The sequence below is a fragment of the Saccopteryx leptura genome, chromosome 3, assembly GCF_036850995.1.
Source record: "Saccopteryx leptura isolate mSacLep1 chromosome 3, mSacLep1_pri_phased_curated, whole genome shotgun sequence".
NCBI classification, from domain to species: Eukaryota; Metazoa; Chordata; class Mammalia; order Chiroptera; family Emballonuridae; genus Saccopteryx; species Saccopteryx leptura.
The window spans coordinates 341470914-341479789 of NC_089505.1; positions in this window are offsets into that span (position 1 = coordinate 341470914).

Sequence of the window (8876 nt, forward strand, 5' to 3'; positions counted from 1 at the left end):
TGCTCTCTTGATTAGAAAGATGTAATAAAGTAAAATAAATACATTTGCATTTTGGAGCCAAACTGATCTGGATTTGAGTTCTGGATTTTTCTTTTGCTTAGCGTCTCGAATTGTTAGCTAAGTTTCTTAACTGTTCTAAGCCTCATGTCTCCCCTAATGGTAGTACTGGGTGCTGCACACTTTAAATGAGGTAACTCGTGTAAAGCCTGGAGCTAATGCTTGTTAGAGGTTATTAGCAAAACTGTTTATTTCTCTATTCTAGCAACTTTTTTATTATTAATAGTTTTACCTTTTAATCATGAGATCCACAAGCATATGAAATGCTTCTACTGATTTTGAGAATTTTTTTGAGAACCAAGAGTGTCACCGGAGCTTCCTCGGCCCTTTAGAGAGAAAGTCACAGAGGCAGGAGAAGTGAGCCAGCTGGGCTGTATGGACTCCGGAAACACGTCACAGAGGCAGAAGCAGGGCCCTTGGAGACAGGTACAGACAGGGGTTTAACCTGGGATGAGCGGCCACTGCCTGCTGCTCCTCTCGTTTCAAGTCTCTTGAGAAACTTTAGAGCTTGGAAGGAAGAAAGCAAAGACACACGTCTGAGGAAAGAAGGAGTGGAGGAAAGGTGAGGGCGTGCTCCAGAAAGAGTATACACAGATTCTTTGTCTTAAGGGTTTTTATCTTTTATCTTTTCTTTCTTTCTTTCTTCCTCCCTTCCTTCCTTCCTTCCTTCCTTCCTTCCTTCCTTCCTTCCTTCCTTCCTTCCTTCCTTCCTTCCTTCCTTCCTTCATCTCTTTCTCTCTCTCTCTCTTTCTTTCTTTTCTTTTTCCTTTTTTTTTTTTTTTTTTTTTTTTTTTTTTTTTTTTTTTGAGAGAGGCAGGGAGAGGGAGAGCCAGGAGCACTGAGCTTCTCCTCTATGTGCCCTGACCAGGGAATCAAGCCAGCCACCTCCACGCTCCGGGATGATGTTCCAACAACCAAGCTATGGAGCCAGGGTTTAATTTTTATTGATTTCTAGACAGACAGAGAGAGAAAGGGAGAGAGGGGGCAGGGGAAAGGGAAGCATTCATTGTTCCCTCCGGTCATTCATTTCCTGGTTGCTTCCTGTGTGTGCCCTGACCAGAGAAAACCCTGAAACCTTGTTGTTTGGGGAGGACGCTCTTAACTGACTGAGCTAACTGACCAGGGTCTTATCTGTTTTCTTTCTTTCTTTTTTTCCCCATTATGTGACAGGTGGAGAGGCAGAGATAGATGTCCGCATGCGCCCTGACTGGGATTCAGCTGGCAAGCCCCCTACCAGCCAATGCTCTGCCCATCTGGGCCGCTCCTCAGTTGCTTGGCAACCAAGCTATTTTAACGTCTGAGGCAAGGCTTGTAGCCATCCTCAGTGCCTGCGACCAACTTCTGCTTGAATCAAGCCATGGTTGAGGGAGGAGAAGAGAGGGGGATGGGTGGAGAAGCAGGTGATCGCTTCTCCTGTGTGCCCTGACCAGGAATCGAACCTGGGACTTCCACACACTGGGCTGACACTCTACCACTGACCCAACTACCCAGGGCCTTATCTGTTCTCTAAGGTAGGAACTGGAGAGGAGAGCTCAGGGGAGGATCTCAATAGATTATTCATCAGCATTCCAGGTGTGTCCTTTAATATGTGGATGTATCAAAATGAGCATATAAAGGAATCAGGGTCATTCTCTAGTCAGATTTACCTTCAAAGAATGTCACCAAAGCTTGTCCAGGCAGTGGTGCTGTGGATAAAGCATCAATCTGGGATGCTAAGGATCCAGGTTCAAAACCCTGAGGTCGCCAGCTTTAGTAGGGGCTCATCTGGCTTGAGCACAGGTTCACCAGCTTTAGCACAGGGTCACTAGCTTGAGAATGAGATCATAGACATGATCCCATGGTCGCTGGCTTGAAGCCCAATGTCACTGGCTTGAGTCAAAGGTCTCTGGATTGAGCAAGGGGTCACCGGCTAGGCTGAAGACCCCCCACCTCGCCCATCAAGGCACATATGAGAAGCAATCAATGAACAACTAAGGTGCTGCAACAATGAGTTGATGCTTCTCATCTCTCTTCCTTCCTGTCTGTCTCGGTCTCTCTCACTAAAAAGAAGGTCACCGGCCCTGGCTGGTTGGTTCAGTGGTAGAGCGCCGGCCTGGCATGCGGGGGACCCGGGTTCGATTCCCGGCCAGGGCACACAGGAGAAGCGCCCATTTGCTTCTCCAACCCCCCCCCCCTCCTTCCTCTCTGTCTCTCTCTTCCTCTCCCGCAGCCAAGGCTCCATTGGAGCAAAGATGGCCCAGGCGCTGGGGATGGCTCCTTGGCCTCTGCCCCAGGCGCTAGAGTGGCTCTGATCGCGGCAGAGCGACGCGCCGGAGGGGCAGAGCATCGCCCCCTGGTGGGCAGAGCATCGCCCCTGGTGGGCGTGCCGGGTGGATCCCGGTCGGGCGCATGCGGGAGTCTGTCTGACTGTCTCTCCCCGTTTCCAGCTTCAGAAAAATACAAAAAAAAAAAAAAAAGAAAAAAAAGAAAGAAAAAAAAAGAAGGTCACCAAACTGGGACCCAGACAGAGGTGGGTTTGACCCCAGACATATTCTGGAATGTGCAAACCATTTGCTCTTAAGTGTCCTTTGTTAGGGAAGATAAGATCTTGTGATTTATTATCTGGTTATAAATCGCTTGGCCAGTTAACTGTCCGTCTCAGTTTCCCCATTCTACTTGCCAAGGAATTTCCCCTAGCTTCTTCCTATCCTGCCTCAACAAATCAATAAAAGCATATACTACTTGGATTTTTGTTACCCAGACAAAATAGGGTTGAAAATTTGCATTATATATATATTGTTTTAATGTTTAAATAGAGTAAAATTAATCTTTTGAAAGCATACAGTACTATGAATTTTGGCAGACATGCAGTCATGTAACCACCACTACAATCAAATGGAAGATATTTCCAGGGCCCCCCAAGGTTTCCCTGTGTCTCCTTGCAGTCAATCCTCTCCCCACAACCCTGGCCCCTGGCAACCACTGACCTCCTTTCCACCCTGTGCATTATGTTGACTTTAGACTTGGATACAAAATAAATACATTGCAGGGTGTCTGCAAGAAAGTTTACCTACTTTGTTTCTAAAAGTATCATTTTTCTTGTGCCCTGCATTTAAACAAACCCTTGAGGCAGGCAAGGTCTAGAGCGAAAGGGACTCGAGGCAAACCTTCCTGGGATTCGCTCCAGCTTTGTTAGGAATCCCGTCAGGCGCTGAGTTAGTCCTCAGCTGGGGCTGAAGCGAGAGCAGCATTTGCTACCCTAGAGCTCCTACAACACTGTTTAAAGTTATGTAGCTGTGTAGACATGACAGTGTTGAGACTGATGCCCCAGATGTGGGAGGAACCGGTGTAAACGCCAGAGCATGAGGCATGGAGAGACAGCGGTCAGCGAGTGGACCCTCTTACATGAACTTGTCCCACGGAGGCTTACTTCCTCTGACTCAGCTTTTTTTTTTTTAAATCTCTGACTTCTCTCTGCTAATTTTATGCTTTTATTTCTCTAATATAACTCGAAGGTAATGGAGTTGTAGATAGTCCTTCTTCATTAAAAGTCTTTCTCATCTTAAACAAATACTTTTTGCTCTAAGCAGTGTTTAGTACCAGACATGAAAACGTTGCAGGTGAAGGATACTGTTACCAGACTAAAGGGGTTTGTTTGCCTGCATGCATCAAAATCCAGTGTGGATAGGCCTGACCTGTGGTGGTGCAGTGGATAAAGCGTCAACCTGGAAATGCTGAGGTTGCCGGTTCGAAACCCTGGGCTTGCCTGGTCAAGGCACATATGGGAGTTGATGCTTCCAGCTCCTCCCCCCTTCTCTCTCTCTGTTTCTCTCTCTCCCTCTCTCTCTCCTCTCTAAAAATGAATAAATAAAATTAAAAAAAAAAAGCAATATGTTAAAAAAATCCAGTGCGGATAGATGAGAACTTGCAGCAAAGAAAGTAAGGGTTTATTTTTAGGAAGTGGCCCATGCCCAGTCACAGATAAGCTAATGCTCAAAAACCTGGCTTCCGATGGGTTCCAGGGAATGGGTTATACAGAAATCCTGAATCATGGTGGCTAAGGGAGACACGGTCATGGCCAGCATGCTCTGTACTGATGGTCCGTGCTAGGGTAGGGTAGCTAATCAGTGCATCTGGTCCTGATGTAGGCCATGGGCAGCTCCCTCTGGTTTTGCTACTTTTCTGGGCCTGGAGCTGAAACACAACTGAAAACTAAATGTTATCTTTAGTTTTATCGAAACTTTGTCTCTGAGGCTTTGTTCCTAAGATTACTTGATGCTGACCAGAACCTCCTTGTCCTGAGGCAGTGATGGGCAATCTTTTGAGCTTGGTATGTCAAAATTTGCCAAAAAACCAAGCATAACTCTGGTGGTGTGTCACTTTGAGAAAAACGGCCTAACCGGAAGTCCCAAAACTAGACACTCCGTGCGGGAGTTCTGATGTTTTGGCCTACAGACCTCCGGCACAGAGTGTCTACATTACAGCAAATGTTTTATCCTCAGCTACTGCACCTGGCCGTGCAGGAGCCAAGGATGAAACGTCCTTCTCGGCATGCGGCCCCATACTTTTCTGGTATGCAGGTGCATGCGGCTCTGTGTCATCGAAAATGGCTACGCGTGTCAGTGCTGACACGCATGTCATAGGTTCGCCATCACGGTCCTGAGGGCTTAGTGATGAAAGGAATGGACAAGGGAGAAGGAGGCAGGTGAACCAGGATGCTGGATGAAGCCAGTGTGAATCAAAAGGAAAGAAAGGAGAAAGATTATACTCAAGAAATGAAATGTCTACGCAGTTACAATGCTACCTAACCACCCATCTGTGCTCTTAAGGGCACTGATTTGTGCACTTGTAGAATACAAAAACTGCGTCATATTTATCTTCAGTGACCTGACACAGAGCTCAGTGGCACATAAAAACTCACTGACTTCACTTCCACCTTGTCAACATTGCAGTCTGGGACTCCACTGAAGAACTTTCATTGTTTGGTCCAAATTAATAAGAATACAATTAAGTCTCTTAGATTTCTTTGGCATTCCAAACTCAGGTTTAGCCTCACTTACTATTTAACTTCCACTTTTGCCTTCAAAGAAGTTTATTTGAGTTTTAACAAAAAACGAGAATTGAGCTGTTGCAAAATAAATAACTGTAATGCTGAAATAAACCACTAGATGGCTTCTTGAAAAGGCCAGCTATTCCTCTGGTTTGCTCTGCAATTTGCTATACAAATAAGGGATGCCACTCCCGATGACTTGACCTTTATTGATATATAGTTGTTATCCTTTTTTTTTTAAATTAGAAAGGAAAAAATAATTTTTCTTTAGTTGAATATGACTAATGCATCATTTCATGGACATCTTGTAATGTATAAGCACAATATCATATAATTTTGACCCTCTAGATTTAAAAATACATAATTCACATTAAACAAAGTTTCACATTATGATTTTTTTTAATAATTTTATTTTTTTAATGGGGTGATATCAATAAATCAGGATACATATATTCAAAGATAACAAGTCCAGGTTATCTTGTCGTTCAATTATGTTGCATACCCACCACCCAAAGTCAGATTATCCTCTGTCACCTTCTATCTTGTTTTCTTTGTGCCCCTCCCCACCCCCTTTCCCTCTCCCATTCCCCCCTCCCCCCCCGTAACCACCACACTCTTATCAATGTCTCTTAGTTTCACTTTTATGTCCCACCTACGTATGGAATAATACAAATACAGTTCCTGGTTTATTCTGATTTACTTATTTCGCTTCGTATCATGTTATCAAGATCCCACCATTTTGCTGTAAATGTTCCGATGTCATCATTTCTTATGGCTGAGTAGTATTCCATAGTGTATATGTGCCACATCTTCTTTATCCAGTCATTTATTGATGGGCTTTTTGGTTGTTTTCATGTCTTGGCCACTGTGAACAATGCTGCAATAAACATGGGGCTGCATGTGTCTTTACGTATCAATATTTCTGAGTTTTTGGGATATATACCCAGTAGAGGGATTGCTGGGTCATAAGGTAGTTCTATTTTCAGTTTTTTGAGGAACCACCATACTTTCTTCCATAATGGTTGTACTACTTTACATTCCCACCAACAGTGTATGAGGGTACCTTTTTCTCCACAGCCTCTCCAACATTTGCTATTACCTGTCTTGCTAATAACAGCTAATCGAACAGGTGTGAGGTGGTATCTCATTGCCGTTTTGATTTGCATTTCTCTAATAGCTAAAGAAGATGAGCATCTTTTCATATATCTGTTGGCCATTTGTATTTCTTCCTGGGAGAAGTGTCTATTCATATCCTCTTCCCATTTTTTTATTGGATTGTTTGTTTGTTTGTTGTTGAGTTTTATGAGTTCTTTGTATATTTTGGATATTAGGCCCTTATCTGAGCTGTTGTTTGAAAATATCATTTCCCATTTAGTTGGCTTTCTGTTTATTTTGTTATCAGTTTCTCTTGCTGAGCAAAAACTTCTTAGTCTGATGTAGTCCCATTCATTAATTTTTGCCTTCACTTCTCTTGCCTGTGGAGTCAAATTCATAAAATGCTCTTTAAAACCCAGGTCCATGAGTTGAGTACCTATGTCTTCTTCTATGTACTTAATTGTTTCAGGTCTTATGTTTGGATCTTTGATCCATTTTGAGTTAATTTTTGTACATGGGGAGAGACTGTAGTCCAGTTTCATTCTTTTGCATGTGGCTTTCCAGTTTTCCCAGCACCATTTATTGAAGAGGCTTTCTTTTCTCCATTGTGTGTTGTAAGCCCCTTTATCAAAAATTATTTGACTATATATATGTGGTTTTATTTCTGGACTTTCTATTCTGTTCCATTGGTCTGAGTGTCTATTTTTCTGCCAATACCATGCTGTTTTGATTGTCATGGCCCTATAATATAGTTTGAAGTCAGGTATTGTAATGCCCCAGCTTCATTCTTTTTCTTTAGGATTGCTTTGGCTATTTGGGGTTTTTTATATTTCCATATAAATCTGATGATTTTTTGCTCTATTTCTTTAAAAAACGTCACTGGAAGTTTGATGGGAATTGCATTAAAGTTGTATATTGCTTTGGGTAATATAGCCATCTTGATTATATTTATTCTTCCTAGCCAAGAACAAGGTATATTCTTCCATCTCATTATATCTTTTTCGATTTCCCTTAACAATGGTTTCTAGTTTTCATTATATAAGTCCTTTACATTCTTTGTTATGTTTATTCCTAAGTATTTTATTTTTTTTGTTGCAATCGTGAAGGGGATTATTCTTTTGAGTTCCTTCTCAGTTGTTTCATTGTTGGCATATAGAAAGGCTATTGACTTCTGTATGTTAATTTTGTATCCTGCGACCTTACTGTATTGGCTTATTTTTTCTAGTAGTCTTTTTGTGGATTCTTTGGGGCTTTCGATGTATAGGATCATATCATCTGCAAAAAGTGATACCTTTACTTCTTCTTTTCCGATATGGATGCCTTTTATTTCTTTGTCTTGTCTGATTGCTCTGGCTAGAACCTCTAGTACCACATTAAATAAGAGTGGAGAGAGTGGACAACCTTGTCTTGTTCCTGATTTAAGGGGGAAAGCCTTCAGTTTAGTGCCATTTAATATGATGTTAGCTGATGGTTTATCATATATGGCCTTTATCATGTTGAGATATTTTCCTTCTATACCCATTTTGTTGAGAGTCTTAAACATAAAATTGTGTTGTATTTTATCGAAAGCCTTTTCTGCGTCTATTGATAAGATCATGTGGTTTTTGTTCTTTGTTTTGTTGATATGGTGTATTACGTTAACCATTTTACGTATGTTGAACCATCCTTGAGATTCTGGGATGAATCCCACTTGATCATGATGTATTATTTTTTTAATATGTTGTTGTATTCGATTTGCTAGTATTTTGTTTAGTATTTTAGCATCTGTATTCATTAGAGATATTGGTCTGTAGTTTTCTTTTTTTGTGCCATCCTTGCCTGGTTTTGGTATGAGGGTTATGTTGGCCTCATAAAATGTGTTTGGAAGTATTGCTTCTTCTTCAATTTTTTGGAAGACTTTGAGTAGAATAGGAACCAAGTCTTCTTTGAATGTTTGATAAAATTCGCTTGTATAGCCGTCAGGGCCTGGACTTTTATTTTTGGGGAGGTTTTTAATGTTTTTTTCTATTTCTTCTCTACTGATAGGTCTGTTTAGGCTTTCTGCTTCTTCTTGACTCAGTCTAGGAAGGTTGTATTGTTCTAGGAATTTATCCATTTCTTCTAGGTTGTTGAATTTAGTGGCATAAAGTTTTTCATAGTATTCTACAATAATTCTTTGTATATCTACGGTGTCCGTGGTGATTTCTCCTCTTTCATTTTGGATTTTGTTTATATGAGTTCTTTCTCTTTTTTCCTTGGTAAGTCTTGCCAAGGGTTTGTCAATTTTGTTGATCTTTTCGAAGAACCAGCTCCTTGTTCTATTAATTTTTTCTATAGTTTTTCTGTTCTCTAATTCATTTATTTCTGCTCTGATTTTTATTATCTCCTTTCTTCGGCTGGTTTTGGGTTGTCTTTGTTCTTCTTTTTCTAGTTCCTTAAGGTGGGAAGTTAAGTGGTTCACTTGGGCTCTCTCTTGTTTGTTCATATATGCCTGAAGTGATATGAACTTCCCTCTTATCACTGCTTTTGCTGCATCCCATAGATTCTGATATGTCGTATTGTCATTTTCATTAGTCTGTATATATCTTTTGATCTCTGCACTTATTTCTTCTTTGACCCATTCATTTTTTAAAAGTATGTTGTTTAGTTTCCACATTTTTTTGGGATTTTTTTCCTCTTTTTTGCAGTTGAATTCTAGTTTCAAGGCTTTATGATC